The following is a 20247-nucleotide window of genomic DNA, read 5'->3' as shown; positions in this document are numbered from 1 at the left end:
AGAGATCAAGACCGGCAAAATGACTCAGCAGGTAAAGGTGCTTGGTGCCAAGCCTGATAACACGAGTTTGATCCCCAGACCCCAAATAGTGGAAGGAGAGAACTGACTCTCACAAACTGTCCTCTAACCTCCACATGTGAGCCCATGACATGCCGTGTGTGTGTGTATGTGTGTGTGTGTGTGTGTGTCTGTGTGTGTGTGCACGTGCATGCACATGTGCGTGCAACAAAATAAAGTAATAGGACACACCAGTTGCTCTTGCAGAGGACCCAGGTTCGATTCCCAGCACATACATGGCAGCTAACAACCATCCATAACTCCAGTTCCAGAGGAATCCAAAGGCTTCTTCTGATCTCCGTGGATATTGCATCTGAAATTAGAAGTTTCAAATGTTCATAAATATGTAAAATGTATATTTAGTCCTGTTAAGCCATTAGCATTCCTGGGAAGATAGCCCCTCCTCACCAAACTGCGAACTACCCTAGAAAGCATCAAATGTCTAAGGAAATGTCACAGAAAATAAAAGGCAAGTATAGAGGCCCAAGAGAAAGAGCAGCTGGAAATGGATGCTGGCTCACAAAGGCCCTGGGCATGGACTGCTAAGTGCTTTGATGTTTTATGAGGAAATTAATTACAACAATAATGGTTACCAGGAATATGCTGTTTGGTTGTGCTGTGTGTGTGATGTAAAAGATTCCTGGTAGGAAAGGATGCTGTCCCCCATGGTCAGAGGATGTCTTTCCCTAATTTCTCTAAATGTTTCATAGGGGCTAACAACTTGCTGGGTTAATATTTAGGATTAATTGTGACATGCTAAGCTAGTGTGCTAATTGGCTTAAGATTCTCAAGTCCCTGTGTGGAGCGCTCTATTACAGAAGTAACACTACTTTAGGAAATTTGGCCAGCAGCAGGCAACCTGGGAAGTTGTCTATCTCAAACATTAGAAGCTGTCACATCTTATTCAGCCTGGACCGTCTCACACCACATTCATGAGGAATAGGTGGAGGAGTCTCATTTCCCAGACATGGCTGCAAGCTGTTCTTCTGCAGTGTGAGTCCCCAGCAACAGATAGAGTCTAATGCCCCTTGAAACCAGTCATCGCTGTAAGTACTTCAAAGCAAGAGGCTCAGCAAATGCTGAAGATGATTTGGGAAGCTGGGTCTAAACAGGTGAGGAAGCTTCCACCTTGTTTACCAGACCACTTGCAGTTGCAGCACTAAGCTAGAACTTATAAAGTCTATCATAAGGTCACCATGCTGTGAGGAAGCCAAGTTGCATGCAAGGCTAGGGGTTGATTTTGAACCATCCTAGACCAGAAGCTAGATACACGCAGAACAAACCTGCCCCAGGGGATTCCAGCTCTCCGCAGTCATACGACTGACAACTTTAGGGTCTTCTTAAGTGAAGATCCTGACATCATAGAGGAGAGACAAGGCATCCTCAGACAGCCACCTCCAGTCTCATTACCTGATACTCAAGTTCCAAGAATGCAAGTCAGTAAGTGTAGAAGGAATTTGCTACATAGTTATATACCCAGGAAACACAGACTGCCACATGACCTATAAACATGAGGGGGCCTACCAAATTCTATTCAAGTCTGGAAAACTTCATGGCAAACAAAGTCCACTATTGTCCTGAAACTTACCATATTTGAGGTGCCTCTGTCTCTGGCCTAAATAGAACTTTAAACTTAATACTTTGATGGTACTAAGGCAGAACTGACAACACGCTAAAAAATCAGCAACTAGCAAAGATGGGCTGACACTGCTGCTGTTAGAGGCGATGCTAAGCTTTGTCCATAGTTTCCTACTCTACTCCTACCCTCTGGGATATTTGAGATTCTTCTATGCCATGAACACTCCTACACCCCATAGCTTGCATGGCACACTCAGTGATGGAGACAGAACAGAACCTCCTGCAAGTAAAATTAGGCTACTGTCTTCCAAGGAGAGCAGTCTGTTGCCTTTTCATGCTTTTTTTCTGGGCTGACATTGTGACACCATGGTGACAGTCAGTCACTACTCTTTTGGGCCTTACTTGAGATACCGAATATCTAAACATCTTTCTGACATGTAAAAGAATATGCATCACTGATTTTTCTTCCTTCTAAATATTTAATGCATAGTCATACTTTTTAAAAAGTATAGACCACACTACACTACATTTTTAAATAATGGACTAAATTTTTACCAGCTGCACCTCAGAAAAGGAGCTAATACTCAGAATTTACAAAGAACTGCAGGTGTTCAACATCCCTAGTCATCAGGAAAATGTGAATTCAAACTACTTTGCGATATCACCTAACCCCAGTCAGAACGGCTGTCATCAGGAAATCCGACAACGAACACTGGGGAAGATGTGAAGAAAGAGGAGCCCTCACTCCCTTCCGGATGGGAGTGCCAAAAGTACAGCCACTACAGAAATCAACGTGGAGGCTCCTCAAAAAATTACAGTTAGAACTACCTGCCGTCAGATGACTCAGCCATCTCACACCTGGGTATGTACCCTGAGAACTCCATATCTTACCATAAAGATACTTGCACCCCATGTTTAGTGCTGCTCTATTCACTACAAGGATATAGAACCAACCTAGCTATCCATCAACAGAAGAATGGATAATGAAAATCTGTTACATATAAAAATGGAATATTATTCAGTTCTAAAGAAAAATGAAATCACAAAATTCATGGGAAAACGGATGGACTTTGAATGTAAAATATTAAGAGAGGTCACCCAAGCTCAGAAAGAAAGAAAATGCATGATATCTCTCATATGCAAATCCTAACTTTATAAGCTATACATGTATATATGTTAACCACTGTACAGTTGGGTATAGTACAATATTTAGAAAAGAGAATAATTTTGATAAAGCATACTAATGAGTTCACATATTCATAGTCTACTTTGAGTAAGTCCTTTAGAATGCACTCTCAAGACATACACATTTTCAATGCAAAATAACTTATTCATGGGCAACGTCCACATGTGATTCCATAAGGAATTCTTACCTTAGTTCAAATTATGTGTCTCAGGTCAGGCATAGTGGCACATGCCTTTAATCCTAGCACTCTAGAGGCAGAGGCACATAGATCTCTGAGAGTTTGAGGCCAGTCTGGTCTACATAGAGAGTTCCAGGCCAATCAGGGATACCTCGTGAGACCCTGTCTTTAAAAAAAAACAAAAAAACAAAGAATGTATTTTTATTGTTTTAAATTTTCTGTACACTGTGATTTTTTTGTAGGTACTAATAAGCAGTGTATTTTATTCTTTAAATAAGAATCATTTTTTAAAGGAATCAAAGGACAAGTAAATAAATAATCAAAAAAGAAAGTTAATCAGAGGTCTTGCCAATGTTAAGTACACTCTTCTTTAGCAGATAGCTATGCAGTCCATCTCTGAAAGGGAAACAAACCTTGGGTGCCCCCTGAAAAGACTGTTAAGAAATGCCCAAAGCTCATTAATTCCATCAGATGTCCAGGAAATGAAAAAGTCATGTCATAGTGTTGTCAGTGGTCAAGAAGTTTTTTAATGAGGCTCCTGTACATTTGTACGTATTTAAATAAGTACTTGGTAGAGATTAGAAAGGTCCAAGAGGAGTCCTATGGCCTCTCTGTACCTTCATGGTTCTCACAATTTAAAATATCCGTTGTCCCCATGAGTAAACTAGGAAGAATCAATTAAAAAGATCGGAATAATCTGAAGATGTTATGTGCTATTATTTAGAAACAAAACAGCAATCACTTTTTATAGTGATATAAAGGCTATACTTCTGATCTTAAGCGTCCTCAAAAGCATTTTGTGATAAAGCTTGGCCCTCAAAGTGACACTACAGGGAAGCTGTTTAACTTTAAGGGCCTGAGGCATAGTGAGAGATATGAGGTCATTGGGAGCATGCTTCTGATAGGAGCTGTAGGATCCCAGCCCTCTTCTCTCTCTCTTCACTCCCCATCCATGAGATGAGTGGTTCTGCTACATGCTCCTGCTCTGGTGTGCTGACTCTCCACAGACCTAAAAGTGATCAGTCTGCCAATCATGGAACAGAACTTCTAAAAACATAAGCCAAAATAGATTTTTCCTCTCCATAACTTCATTATCATGGGCATTTTGTTGTAATGACGGAGAGCTGAATGTTAATCAGCATAAGCAAAGATTTTCCACTTGGAACTCCTGCTGGGAAGGAAACATGAGCCAAATGGGCCTGGCAGCATGATTCAGAGGTCTGACGTAATACATCACAATCACTCAGCTTACCTGGCCAGAAAGCAAAGAAAGATGGGAAATGGCTAGGGGTCCCCATATCCTCTTCAAGGCACACACACAGCATCCTACTTTTCTCCAACTAGGCCCCCCTCCTAAATGCTCCAGCATCTCCCATAGTGCCACAATCTATCAATCAATCCTTCAATGCATGGCCCTGAATGCAATTAAGATCCTAACTGTACCAAATAATAGTCCACTAGAAGGTATGCCATTAGCCCATGATCTCTTGTGTAAAAATCAAATGATGTCCAAGTTATTAACAGCTCTCCAACCAGTGAAAAATGACCTAATATGGTGGCCCAAATACTGGCCTTAGGCAAATTTTAATCCCAGCCCATCCACTATCCTATAGGACCTTGGAAAAGTCATATTAATGTCTTTGGAACTCAATTTTTGTAATCTGTAAAATGAGTTTGAATTGATATAAAATGCGTGTCTTAGAATACTAATATAGGGACTGGAGAAATGGCTCACCAGTAAGAACACTGGCTGCTCTTACAGTGGACCAGGGTTCAGTTCCCAACACACACATGGCAGCTAACAACAGTCCAAAGTTCTGGGTTCCAGGGGATCTAATGCCCTCTTCTAGCTTCCATGGACATTGCACAACATGGGTGTACTTACATATATGCAGGCAAAACTACACATAAAAATGTTAAATTAATCAAAAAATTAAAATACTAGTATAAGATGTTTAATATATTAAAAACAAAAAATGCATTCTATTATTTAATAAATTTGAAACAAGTTGCATCTTAAATCACACTTTAAAAGATTCACAAGGTCCTCTGGCATGAAGTGCTGGGATGCCTGGAATTCACAAGGCCCTGGTTCTCCATCCTTAGCATTGCTCTCCCCACCCTGAAAAAGAGTTCTGAGGAAGTTCTGCACTACAGAAGCTTATTTTACTTTGTTTAGCCCAGGATTTCCAAAACATGGCAAACTGAAAACTCTTTTAACCAATAATCCCTGTTAGCCTTTGGAGAATTTTTCCAAGAAACCGGTTTGGGGACACGCTAAACTGTGTTCATTTAATCAACAACTTATTCACTAACACTTGTTCCCTTAGTCTCCCTGATCCCAGAACCCTTTCATTTCACCTCCATTTGTTTGCTTCCCTGAGTAGGACACTGCCAAGTAGTTCATAAGGAAACCAGCAGAGGAAGGATCAGTTCTGAGACACAAGGCTCTTTCTGTAGCATTTGGCTGAGAGGAAGCCCCAGGCCAAGTGAGAAGAACTCTAGTTACATGAAAGTAAGTTGGGGGTTGGGGAGCCTCATGAACGTCTGAGAACTATCTTAACCATGATGCTGATGGCTGCTACTATCTTCCACAACACCACTGTCGTCATTTAGCCACTGCCTGCTTCACCAGGTAAACCATTCCCCCTTAACAACCCCCCAAAAGAACAAAAACATTCTCCTCCTTCCCAGGAGTAGATAGTTCCAAGCAATTTTTCCAGTGATAACTCTGGAAATGATTATCTTGTTATATTTTAGATAAGATGTCTATTCCTAATCCAAAGACTGTGATTAAGTTTCAGATCTGTTCTCTCCTCTGCTTGGACTGCTGGGGAGGGAAGGAGTCTAAGGCCACATCTGGAGTCATTGCCAAAGATTTCAATGATTTTCTAAGGATGTCTGCAAGCAATCAAGGAGCAAAAATACACACCATGGATTTGCCATCCTGGCTCTGATCTCAGATGTAGCAAAAGCCACTACAGTCTAGAAACAATGGACTGTTTTAATTTTTATATGTATGAGTGTTTTGCCTGCATATATGTAAGTGCACCTGTGTGTGCAATGCCTGTGGAGGCCAGAAGAGGGCATCAAATCCCACCAGAGTTACAGATGGTTGTTAGCTGCCATGTGGATGCTGGGAACCAAACCCCAATCCTCTGCAAGAGCAGCCAGTGCTTTTAATCATTGAGCCATTTCTGCAGCCCAAATGATCTTTTTTTAAACATCAATGTCAAAGCAACATAAAATTATAAGAATTTACTACATTCCTATGCTCTTTCATCCATGAAAAGCTCATAGAGGCTAGTTTAACTGTTATTATTATTGATTGATTGATTGATTGATTGATCAACTGATTGATTTTTATTTTGTGTATGAATGCTTTGTCTGCACGTATGTAAGTGCATCTGTGTTGTGCACTGCCTGTGGAGATCAGAAGAGGGTGTCAGATTCCCTGGAACTGTAGTTACAGATGGTTGCTAGCTGCCATGGGGATTCTAGGAACAGAACCCAGGTCTTCTGCAAGAGCAGTCAGTGCTCTTAACTACTGAGCCATCTCTCAAACTCCTAATAAACTATTTTTAAAAGCACAAAAATCAATCACAAACTAGCGGGGGGGATTTAAACATATGTGGAGCTTTTTGCAATATTGTTCTTTGTACAACACCAGCCCTTTAGGAAAAAATAGTGTGAAAAATAAGTCCATTTTACTACATTCCCACATCCTTTACTTATTCTCATGGGATTAGAGCTAATAAACCTCTGAAATGAGAGACTGAGTTGTACTTGCCACATCCCCCATTCTATTTCGTTACAGATAATATGTACTCACAAAAAGTAACTTTATTGTTCTTCTGACATCTTTTATTTAATGAGCAATTCCAACTATGAGATGTGTGTGCCACGTGCCAATATCTTCAGAAGTCAGGAAAACCCCCTTGGAGCTGGTGTCCACGCCTGGCCTCAGTGTAATATTCCCACCGTGAATAACCCACTGTGGTCAAATTCACAGGAGCGAGTTAGTGACAGCTGCTTCCAAAAGCTCAGTCACTGTCTTCCAGTGAAGAAGGCAGAATAATGAAGCAGCTGTGGGTCCTTCAGTTTGAAAGCAGCACCCTAGGCCAAACACTGTCTAGACTTGCTGACCTCTGTCTCCCACATTGAGAGCCTCTGAACTGAGTGATGGAACCAGGGAATGCAGCCATACACAGGCAAAGCAGTTCAAGAGACCTGGATTCTAGACCAGCGCCATCTGATTGCATTTTCCATGACAACAAAAATGTCCTATAAACTTAACTGGCAGTATAACTCAGCAAGAGAATGCTTGCTTAGCACATACAAGGCTCTGAGTTCTAGCCTCAGCACTGAAAAAAAAAAAAAAATACTGTCACTACAAGCACTCCGAATGTGGCTATGCCGCTGACAAAATGAAATTTTTAGCTTTAATTTTGGTATAAATTTTAGTAGCCCCTCTGTAATGTTAGTCAAAGTAGGCTGTCCAGCCCTGTTTCACCCCCACAGAACTTCCAAATCTACCCACTCTTCTCCATTCCACTGCCAGCACGTAATCCCCTAATCCAAGATACTTGGGTTACCTCTATTCTGAATAGCCATAGGAATCTCCTGATTAATTCTCCTTGCTGACTGTGAATAGCAAGTACTGATAAAAGTTAGGTTTACAGGGCTAGGTAGAGATGACTCAGTGGTTAAGAGCACATACTGCTCTTGCAGATGACCCAAGTTTGGTTCCCAGCACCCATGTTAGGAGGCCCCTGGCCTCCTTGGGCACCTGCATTTACATGCATACTCACAAACAGACACCTATACATATACACATAATTCTAAATAAGGGTTTTTTTAATTATTTTAAAATTTAGATTTAAGGGTCAGGCATGATGGAATGCATCTATAACTCAGCATTCAGGAAGAAGACACAGAATGATTAAGAGCTCAAGGCTGGCCTGGGATACACAGCAAGGCCTTGTACCAACAACAACAACAATAAAAAATGGATGCAAGCCAAATGTTGTAGTGGCACATGCCTTCAGTCCCAGTACTTGGGAGGCAGAGGCAAGCAGAGCTCTGTGAGATTGAGGCCAGCGTGGTCTACATAGCAAGTTCCAGACCAGTTGGAACTAAAAGATCAAAAAAATGTGAATTTAAAAATTAGTATTCAGGGACTAGAGAGATGGCTCTGCTGCTAAAAGCATTGTCTGCTCTTGCAGAGGACCCAGGTTCAATTCCCGGCATCCACATGGTGGCTAACAATCATCCATAAGTCCAGTTCCAGGGGATCCAATGCCTTCTTCTGACCTCTGAGGACACTGCATGACATGGGTGCACTTACACACCCGCAGGCCATACACTCATACACATAAAAAATAAAATAAATAAAATTTTAAAAAATAAAAATTAGTATTCATTGTATGAGGATGACACCTATAATCCCAGCTCTAGGGAGGCTGGGGCCGGAGAACTGTGAATTTGAGGCAAGTCTTGACCTGGTCTCAAAATCTTAAAAGGTTGTTTACAAATGTCTTCCCAATGGTTTCCACACAAAGGCCACAATCATTTGTGTGGTTAGTTTAATGAGGATCTGTTTAGTGTCTGAACCCTCCCAGACTGAACACTCCCCATGGTGCCCTCACCTTCTGATTTCCAGCCACTCTGGCCTTTCTCTGGCCCTAGAAGCTCTGTCCCTTAAGATCTTTGCACTGTCTTCCTCTCCTGATCAGATACTCAAAAGAGTAGTGAAGCCAGCACCAAAGATTGGCAGATGTCTACTGTTCAAGCACTTCTACAAGTATGACCAAAACCAGATCGCTCTTACCTTAGCCAAAGGATCATCTAGCATTTAAAGGCTAAATATACAGGTCCTTGATTAACAGGCCCTGAGGTACATTATAAGATCCAGAGACCAATAAAAGCCATTTTACTGATCTAGAGGCAAATATTTTCAGTCTAGAATGAGTCTTCTAAACACATTATCATACTCTACCGAGGATACTGAAATATAAAAGCTTTGTGAAGGGAAACCAGGCAACATATACCAAGCATTATAAAAGTGCCTTGATCAGGGGATGTAACTCCGGAGTAGTGTGCACACCTAACGTTCATGAGGCCCTGGGCTCCATCCCTAGCATTACCAAAAATTCTGTAAAGTGTTCTATTAAGTTTATTTCTAGAACAAAATTTCCTAAGAAGTGACCACTGGTATAGAGCAAAACTTATATATAATCTTAGCAGCATTATTTAATACAGGAAATATGGAAAGAAGCCATAATTGCCAATAGCTGAAGAACTGGGCTTTTTTAAAAAGTATCATTCACTCATGAAAAATCATGTCCATAGCTACTTTTTAATGACCTGGATAAATGATTATGCTTCAGTTTCCAACCTCTAGAACTGTCTGTATTAGTTATCAATTGCTATCAATAACCCACAAACTTAGCACACCACCACTGGTTATATCACAGCTGCTGTGCATACGCCTGGATATTCCCTCTCCCCCTCCCTCTCCCTCTCCCCCTCCCCCTCCCCCTCCCCCTCCCTCTCTCCTGTATAAATGGTTCAGCAATTGAAGAGCACTTCCTGCTCTGCCAGAGAACCTGAATTCAGTTCCAAGCACCCACTTTGGGGCAGCTCACAACTGCCTATAAGTCCAGCTGTAGGGAATTTGACATCTTCTTCTGGTCTCTGTGGGCACACATACACACACACACACACACACACACACACACACACACGGCATACACAGAGTCACACATACACACACATAAATAAAAATGAAAATAAAATCTTTTTTAAAAAATTCAACTAGTTGGGGGCTGGAGAAATGGTTCAGGGGTTTAGAGCACTTGCTGCCCCTGCAGGGGACCTGGGTTTGGTTCCCAGCACCCACACAGTGGTTCACAATTGTCCCATTCCAGGGGCTCTGATGCCCTCTTCTGGACTCCACTGGCACTGCATGCACATGGTGCACTTACATACATTCAGGCCAAACACTCAGAAAATAAAATTTTTTTTTGGTCTTTTTGAGACAGGATCTCCCTATAGCCCCAGCTGGCCTAGAACTCACTATGTAGACCAGACTGGCCTAGAACTCACAGAGATCTACCTGCCTCTGCTTCCCAAGTGCTGGGATTAAAGGCATGTGCCATCATGCTGGCTTAAAAATAATAAAATATTTTTAAATGTTGGAGAGATGGTTCATCAGGTAAGAGCACTGGTTACTCTTGCAGAGGATCTGGGTTCTCTTCCCAGCATCCACATGGTGGCTAACAGCTATCTGTAACTCCAGTTCCAGGGGATCTGATGCCCTCTCTGGCCTCCATGGGCATTACACGCACATGGTGCACTTACATAAATGCAAGCAAAACACTCATACACATATGAAAATAAGTGATTTTTTTAAAAAGTTCACAGAACCAGGGTCTGAACAAGAGACTTCTGAGAACATACAAAACAAATGTGCAGCAAGATGCTTGTTGGAGCTCTGTGGCCCCCATTCAGATGGCTTTTCTCAGGAAGGGCATCCATGTCCCCATATTGCCCACTGGGAGTGTTGATCACTAGATCAATAATGGCATATAGTGGCCACTTTTCCAGATGGGAGAAGTTTCTACATACTCCACCTCTCCCAGAAAGCTGCATGCACACCCCCACCAGAGGCAGTCCACTAGTAAAGGCTAGACAATCTCAGGTCCTCATGCCTCCTTGCTGAACTCTTTCTCCTTAACTAGCCTGATTCCTTCAGTCTCTTTTGTTGTTTTATGGGGTTGGGAGGGTTGTTGGGGGTTTGTTTTTGTTTTTCTTTGGTTTTTTTTTTTTTGGTGGTGGTGGTGGTGGTGGTAGTTGGGAGTTTGTGGATTATTTGTGACTTTGTTGTTTGGTTTTTGGTGCTGGTGGTGGTGGTAAGGGTGTGTGTGTGTGTGTGTGTGTGTGTGTGTGTGTGTGTGTGGTCTCTAGCACAGACTTTCCTCAAGCTCCTTAAGTAGCTGAGGATGACCTTGAACTTCTGATTCTCTCCACCACTGTCTCGCAAGTGTTGGAATTATAGGTGTGTACTACCACACCCAGGTTGTGTGGTACTAGGGGTGCTAGGTGTGTTAGGAGTACTGGGGATCAAATCCAGGCCCTCCCACATGCAAGCACTCTAGCAACTGAGCTACATCTCTGGCCCCTTCCTTCAATCTCATATAGGTTTTTCTCACTCAAGAAATTACATTCAGCTAGCCATGGCATCTCTCATCAGTAATCCCAGCATTTGAAGGACTGAGACAAGAGGTTTGCCACAAATTCAAGGCCAGAATGGACTACATAGTGAGTTCTAGGCTAGTCTGAGATTCTGTCACAAAAAGGAAGGAAGGAAAAAAGGAAGGACAGGGGAGAGAGGGAAAGATGGAAGAAAGGGAGAAAAGAGGGAAAAAACCTACATACATTCTAATTTCTGTCTCAAGCCTCAAGCTCTTCTTCTAGGAGAAATGGCCTAAGGCAGTCAAGATACATGAAAAAAAACACAAAATGCCAGGCACTGCTGAAGCAGTTGGCAGTGCAGGGTGTACACCTGGTTCCGGAAGATATGACTGATTACACTTGGTAAATGCCAGATGTCCAAAAACAGAGGGGATGGGGGAAGTATAAAGAATGGCACTGGCAGCAACATTTACTGTTTTTTTAGTATTATTTGTGTTTGTGTGGTGTGTGTGTGTGTGTGTGTGTGTGTGTGTGTGTGTGATGTGTTTCTGTAAATACAGGCATGCATGTGGAGGTCAGAGGACAACTTTCAGGAATCTGCTCTCTCCTTCTACCTTGCTGAGGCAGGCTTTCTCTTCTTTCTGCAATACTCCAGGTTAGTTGGAGCTGGAGTTTCTAGTCAGTTCTGCCTCCACCCTGCCCCCCCATCTCACTGTAGGAGTGCTAAAATTACATTCACCACATTCAGTTTATTTATGTGGGTTCTAAGAATTGAATTCAGGTTGCCAGGCTTACTCAGCTAGTGCTTTTACCCACTGAGTTGGTCTCTATATTTATTATTTTTTAAGGGAATTAGTATTATAAATTCAGGACACAGCCAGGGACACATAGGCTCAAGAATCATACTGCTGGTTTTAGGAGTCTCAAAGTGGGTAAAAGATACTGATCCCGGGCCACCTTTGGCTGGTTACAGCTATTGGCCACTGGGAACATCCTGTCAACAAGATTTCTAATCCTAACTCTCAGATCAATAAAAAGAAGCTCTACTGGTAACAGTTGATCTCAATGCTGGAGTGAGAGAGAAGATGGTGTGCCTCAAAAAGTCCTCCCTGGACTGCAGATCTGGGCTTTGGAAGCAGGGACGTCTATCGAAATTCTAGAGCAGCTCTTTCCTATGGCTCCCACAGCCAGTCACCACAAGCCACTGACTTGCAACAACAACGCTCTGGAGGCCAAAAGTTCAGAACCATTTAACTGAGCTAAAGTCAAAGTATTTCCAGGGATAGCTCTTTCTGGAGACTTTGAGGAAAGCACTCATTTGTTGCATTTTCACACTTCCTAGTGGCTGCCTGTATTTCTTGGCTCCTGGAAATCTTATCTATCTTCAAAATGCACTGCTCCAGTCTCTTTATATCACCATCTCCCTTGGCCTCTTCCTTATTATAAGTACACTTGATTATACTTCAGGACCAAACGATAATCCAGGACGCCTTCCTCATATCAAGATCCCTAACTCAAACATTTCCAAACTCCATTTTTTATATAAAGTAACAATTGTAGACCACAGGCACACAGATATTTTTGGGAGTCATTCAGTCTACTATACTCAGTTTATGCATCGGAGGAGTGAGCGCATGCCTGTCTCTCCTTCTACAATAAGTGGGCTATTATAATTATTATAATACATGTAAAACCTTTCTCCTCCACGGGCCAAACCATCTACCTTCAAATCTCCACCATTATGTAGGCCTGAGAGAGAGAGAGAGAGAGAGAGAGAGAGAGAGAGAGAGAGAGAAACTCTGGTCAAGGCTCCTTGTAAGTAAGAGTGTCTTTGTGGGTCTGGAGAGATGGATCAGCAGTTAAGGACACTTACTGGTCTTGCAGAGGACCTGGGTTCAGTTCCTAGCACCCACATCAGATGGCTCACAACTGCATCTAACTCCAATTCCAGGGAATTTGATGTCCTCTGGCCTCCTGGGGCACCTGCACACAAGTAGTAAACATAAACTGACACAGACATACCCATACACATAAATAAAAAAATAAATCTTTAATTAAAAAAGAGTGCCTTCGTTTAGAGAAATGGTTGACCACACCAAATATGAGGATCACAAGGCAAGGGCTGCACACCATGTGTACATGAAAGACCAATCACAGGGTATAAGGGAATGCCTTTGGTCAAGTTCTATCAGGTGACCTGAAAACTCAGCTCCATATGTGGGCAATTGCTCAATCTATCACTTATGTCTACATAATTATGCTCCAGTAAAATCTCTGGACACCAAAGCTTAGGGGAGCACTCCTTGGTTGGTAACACCCCACTTGTATTTCTACAGTCAGTGCCAGGACAGTAATAGAATACCAAAGAAGTTCATACTTCCCCCATTGTGCTCTTTGGCACTTTTTTTTTTTTTAGTAGCAAAGACTTTATTAAGAGTCAACAAGAAGAAAAAAAAAAAAAGAAAAAGAAATACAAGTGTATTTATAGCACAGTAAAAACATTTCCCCCCTCCCAAACTGAGTTCTACCCTTCCCTGACCTCTTCAGCCCTGTTGCTTGGCTCTAGCTGGCAGTGGTTTGACAGGCCAGCTATTCTTCCATTTGGGCCCAGGCCTCTTCTGCCTTCTCATAGTACTGGTTGGCTAGCCAGTCTTCCTCAGCTGCCTGGGTGTACAAATCTCCTAATCTTCACGGGTCCTTGTCTAGCCCACAGCCACCACTGAACAACATCTCAGCCTCCCTGGCCAGCAGTGAATACTGGGACTCATCCTGTATCCCATCGTCACAGTATGTTGTCTCCATGGCAGTGTTGTACCAGTTCAAGGCCTCTGACCAGTCTTGACACCTGTCTAGGCTGAGGTTTAGGCTGGTATCAAAGGCTCAGGCCTCTAGGATCATAGATTGTCTGTCACCAGCTTCCACTGCCTTCAGTACATGATCAAAGCCTTTTGTCTTACTCACCTCTGTCTCCTTCAGAGAGACACCAGCCAAGATGTAGTGGGGCCACTGCGAGTACATGAGTCCAGGCCCACGATGGCCTCCAGCTCATCCAGGTCAGCTACGTGCTCCAGACGGAAGACAGTTGACCCTCGGTCCCACTCCTCATCCTTCTCACAGAAGTGTCTGCCCTCATGGTAGCGCACCGTGGCCAGATGGACCTTCCCCAAAACAGACTTCCCGATTTTCCTCTCATGGTCCAGAGCATTAACCCTTCCAGACTTGCTTCCATGAATTTCTTCCTTTAGCTGTTAATCTTAATCCTTTTCCTGTAATAAACTGTATGTGAATGAACTAGTTGTTGTAGTTAGCTTTAATTGTCAACTTGACACAGCCTAGAGTCTTCTGAGAAGGGGATTTCAAGTGAATCATTGCCTAGATCAGATTGGCCTGTGGGTATGTCTGTGGGTAATTGTCTTACTTGTTAATTGGTGAAGGAGGCCTTGGCCCACTGTGGGTGGCACCAGTCCCTGGGTTGTATAAGGCTAGCTAGTGAGCAAGCCAGCAAGCAGCATTCCTCCATGGTTTCTGCCTTAGGTTCTTGCCTTGGCTTCCATCAATGATGGCCCAAGACCTAAAGGTATAAGTCAAACAGACCCTTTCCTCCTCTAAGCTGCTTTTGGTCAGAGTGCTTTTTCACAGCAACAGAAACAAAACTAGAGCACTAGCTTTCACTTAATTCTGAAAGTCCTTCTAGAAGGTTACCTAAGAGTGGTCTGGGGAGAGTATTGCTCCTTATAACTTTGTACCTGGCTAAAATTCCTTTTATTTGATGTTAGAAGTAAGGGAAGTCTTACGTAGAAACTATGTTAAATGCTCAAACTTAGCAGTTTGGCTTGCTCTAGGCAATGACTTATTCACTCTGTGACTCTGAAGAAGTTATTTCTCTATGCCTCAATACCCCCAACTTTGAAATGGGAACACTTGTGAGGACTAAACAACAGAAGAATTCTTCATGTCTACCAAATAAACATGAGATCATGTGTCTTTAATAGGGATACAAGAAAGTAAGAGGTTCTTGGAGACAAAAGCCACAATATTTTCATGCATACAGTGCATAGACACATATTCTCACATATCTATAAACATATCTACAATATTTAATGTCATGGGGGAAGGTGGCAGTAAGAGGGGATTGGAAAATATTTCTTTGGCCTGAGGAGATTGCTCAGCGGGTAAAGCCCTTGCCACGCAAGTGTGAGGACCAGAATTCAGATCCCCAGAACCCAGTGTCAGGTGGGCATGGTAGCCACCTATAATTCCAGAGCTTAGACAATGAAGATGGGACCCCCAGAGCAAGCTGGCTAGCCAGACTAGCCATATCAGTGCACTCTAGGTTCAACTGAGAGACCCTGCCTCAGTGAATAGGGCAAAAAGCAAGGAAGACTCCTAGCACCAATCTCGGCCTCCATATGCACATGCACACATATGCACCCACACACACACATACACATGCCTATGTGAAGATGCACACATACATGCATGCACACCACCTGCATACACATGAGAAAAGGAAAACATGTCTTTAACAGTTTCTTGGGCTGGGGATGTAAATCAGTGGTGGTGTACTTACCTACAGTGTGCAAGGCTGTAGGTTAAATCTCCTGTATGACAAAAAGAAAGAGTCCTTGGCATTCAGACGTGGTGGTGCACACCTGTAATCCTAGAACTTGCGAGGCTAAGGCAGGAAGATCATGAGTTCTCAGCCAGCCTAGACTACATATGAGACCCCTGTCTCACAACAAAAAAAAGTTTCTGAGGCTGAGCAAGAATGAAAAGAAGTTTGAGAAACAGCACCCAACATGGATGCTAAGTATGGTGATGCTGGTCACAAGTAAATGAAATATAAAAATGAGCTGTTTCTGGGGCTGGCAATGTAGTTCAGCTGGTAAAGCGCCTGTCTGGTATGCACAAAACTCTGGGTTCAATCCCCAGCACTAGGCATGATATAACACACTTACAATCCCAGCATTTGAGAAGTAGCAGAAGAAGGGTCAAAAGTTAAAGGTAATCCTTGGCTACATAGTGAAATCAGGGGCCAGCCTGGGATACATGAGACCTTGTATCAGATAAAGAAAAAAAAGGCTGGTTTTCCAGATTCCCAGCCTAAAAATTGGTCATTACAGGTGTTCTTCCAGGGCTGGAGAGATGGCTCAGCCACTAAACTTGCTCTTCCAGGGAACCAGAATTTGGATCCCAGCACCCATGTCTGACAGCTCACAATCACCTCTAACTGCAGCTCCAGGGGGATCCAACGCCCTCTTTTGGTCTCCTCAGGTCTGCGCACACATGGCAGGCAGACATAAACACATCCACATAACTAAAACAATATTTAAAAACAACCTGCTCTTCCAGAACACCACTTCATCCTCACTCCTCCCACATTGTCAGGGTTACAGTGAGGTCTCTACTCTTCCAGGGTTGAGGATGCACATCCTGTCCAATGTGAAGCTCATTTATGCACAGTCAAGACCAGCAGTCTTGCTCCCGCACATCCATTCCTGTTTTGAATATTATTAAAACCAAACCTTGTGGATGTCTGGGCTGAGCGAATTTTATTTCTTTTCTAACTGAAATCTGTTTTCAAAGTGATAAATGTGTTTTTTTTTTAAATGCAATGTAAATTAGCCTCAGAATGACTGATTTTTCTGTAATTCTAAGAGGAAGTGTTGCCCTAAGAAAGTGTCATCTATCTGCACACAATTTGAGTCAGAAAGAGAAAATCCTTATCAGTATCTTATATATCTCTCAAGCCAATGTCAGGAAACACAGTAATTTGGCACAATGAATATCATCAATTCCATGAATTCAGAGTAATTGTATTTCATTGAGAAAAAAAGCTCTCTCCTCAACACATTTGAGCACTGAGCCATCTGGATTATGAGAATAAAGGCAAAAATAAACAAAACAGCCTCTTGTTGTTTCATCGGGAACTTAGTCACATGTTTCTTAAACACAAGACATGAGCACCATTAGACTAAGCTAAAAGAAATCAGTTTGACAGCTTATTATTTTCTGAGATCCACTCGCCTCTTCCTGAACACCTACCAGAGGTCAAGGGCTGCATCAACCTGCCTTACAGACTCTCTCTTTGCTGAGTGAAGTCCTTCAACCAGCCCTTCTCACAAAGAAGCTAATTGGCTCAGCCTGGAGGTGCCAGAGATGGGTAATAAATGTCTGTTGCCTGTATTTGATATTATGATCCTTTGTGTTTTAAAAAAAACCAAAACAAGTCCCAACATAAATAATTCAGATGTTCACTACACTAAAATGCCCAGGAGTAACTGCTTTCAGGAACAGCTCAATCTAGCAGCTCAAATGACGTGGGCAGGGCCCTCCCCTCTCTGCTGTGTATATAGTGTGCTTTGTTTCTTGAGAAATCTCTTCAATCTCAGTGGTCCCTGGAAATTCCAAGCCTAAATCTTCACAGCCCAGTAACTCCAGCAACTATGGTGAAGGTTTTCATTTCTCTTTCTTTCTGATACTGTCTAGGAAAAGCCCCTGGTCCTTTGCTTCTCCACAAACTGTGGGTAAGGTGTATGGAACCTTTGGGGCTAAAAGGTACCGGGTGAAAAAAAGGTGTTCATCTAAGCGCAAGGATTAGACAAATACTAACACATGGGCATATCCTTTACATTACTCAAAAAAACAAAAAATTCACCTCTTTCCATTTCCTCTCTCACCCAAAAACCTTTCTGTGGGGACCTAAAGGCCCCACCTTGCAGAAGTCCAAGAGGAAGTTACTGGGGCACAGCCTGACTTGCTTTGAAAGTCTGAAGAATACTTCCGCACTGCTGAGGAGTGCATGATCAGCACGTGACCATCCTTAAGATACACCCTGGGGGGAGGGGCATTTCCAGGTGCCTTTATAAGCTCTGTAACACCTGTAAAAAATGAGTCCCTGCTTGACTAGGCTCCCAGTTGCACCTGAGTGATGAGTCCCTGCTTGACTAGGCTCCCAGTTGCACCTGAGTGTCCCCGGTACTGGGGGCGGCACGGGCTGGCAAACAGCGTGCTTACTCATCCCCAATCACTCGAAGGAAGGTGAAAAGAAGAAAAGAAAGAAAGAAGAGAAACGGATTGGGGCCAACCAAGAAGTTCCGGGTAAGCAAGACCTGAAAAGATGGGTGAGGCAAGTTTTAAGTCTGAGGACCCGGTGCATAAAGTGCTGAGAGATATGCTTAAAAGCAGGGGATTGGATCTGTCAGATCCAGTAGCGCAAAAGGTTTGGGCAGAGGCGATTCATTTGGCTCCCTGGCTACTTGGGGCTAATGTTTTTTACTGGGGATACATGGGAATCATGGGAAGAGTTTGAGGAAGAAGGCAGAAATGCAACAGAAATGAAACCAAAAGCAGCCAAAGTAACAAGCAGCACCTGGGGTGTGCCCTGGCCAGCTCCAGAGCCCCTGGAACCCATGAAAACAAGACTCATGGATACCTCTTTCAGAAGGGCAGGGCAGACCAGAGCCTTGAACTAACACGTTCGCAAGTCAGGGGCTGAGCAAAAGCTGGGCGGGGGACTGTCTTTTGGTTGGTAAGTGGCAGCGGCCGCTAGGCACATTTAAAAAATAAAAAACAAAGACAAAAAAAAGAAAGGAAAAGAAAAGAAAACCACCTTTGGCAGTGCTCGACTGGCTCCTGGACGGCTGGGAAGGCCCGGTTCGGGGAAGGTGGCAGGGGGGGGCGCATCCCATCCATTCCCCGGGCGGCCAGGGAACCACCCTGGCCCCGAGTGTTACAGCCCCACCAGCAGCACTGCTCGCTGAGTCCCAGGGCCGAGGGAGCCCTTGGTAAAAGCCTATAATGTTTTCACTGACGGAGGCAGATTTGGAGCTGCAGTGGTAGTATACTTGGGGGCAGATGAAAAACCAAAAAGATATGTCCATACTTGTTATGGCTCAGCTCAATTCAGGGAACTCATGGCCATTGCTTTCTGACAGTATTCAAACTCGTATGCTCCTTAAAGAGAGAGAAGCCCCTATCTTCTTACAGCATCTTAGGGGGCACCAAGGATTGCCTGGGCTTTTATCCCAAGGCAATGCAGAGACAGACAAGATGGCTTATTGTGTACAGGTACCACCTCTGCAACAGCCAGGGGTAAACCCCAGGGGACTCAAGCCCAATTCCTTATGGCAGACGGATGTCACACACTATGCTCCTTTTGGAAAGCTTAAGTATATTTTTGTGTCCATCGACACATTTTCACATGCCTGTTGGGCTACCGTTCATACAGGAGACAAGTCTCTCAGTCTCATTTTTTCCAGTGCTTTGCTACATTGGGACTGCCCCAAAGAATTAAAACTGATACTGGACCACATTTTGTGAGTAAAAATTTACAAGATTTCTTTTCACTTTGGGGAATTCAACACAATACAGGAATTCCCTACAATCCCCAAGGTCAAGCCATTATAGAACGCAACCATCAAAACCTAAAAATTCAATTACAAAAACAGAAAGGGGGAATAAGCCCCCATCAACAGTTGGGTATGGCCTTACTCACTGTTAATGTTCTTAATTTTCAAAAAAAATCAGTTGGAATCCCGGTTTCAGAAGCATTGGGGACGACAGGAGCAGAGACCTGAGGTACTGGTAAGATGGAAGGACCCCATTACCAGGCAATGGAAAGGCCCAGATCCATTGCTAACCACGGGTTGAGGCTTTGAGTGTGTCTACCCTTCAGGAGATTCAAACCCCATATGGGTGCCTGCGAAAAACCTTAAGTGGGTAGGCCAGGATCTGACTGACTAGCATGACGGTCCATGGACAATAGTTCATGAGACAAATTTCCTCTCTTTATTTATATATCTGAGGTGAAGGACCCAGTTCCTTGGCTTCATTGCCAGTCAGCGTCTTTGGCAACTGGCTGATTGGCTAAAAGGTACATGGTCTCAGAAGTATTTCAACTTGTCCTACGCCATGATTTGCTTTGTTTCTCTTGATAATGCTTATCTTTAAGTATCTTTACCAGATAATTCGAAGACAGAGGACCCTTGGAACTGCCACGGCCCACCTCCTCATGATTACGGACTCCCCCAGGACCCCCTGCAGTTGCCCA

Source organism: Nannospalax galili, unplaced genomic scaffold, assembly GCF_000622305.1.
Source record: "Nannospalax galili isolate Female #2095 unplaced genomic scaffold, S.galili_v1.0 scaffold846, whole genome shotgun sequence".
Taxonomy (NCBI): Eukaryota; Metazoa; Chordata; class Mammalia; order Rodentia; family Spalacidae; genus Nannospalax; species Nannospalax galili.
This window is presented reverse-complemented; position numbering follows the sequence as displayed.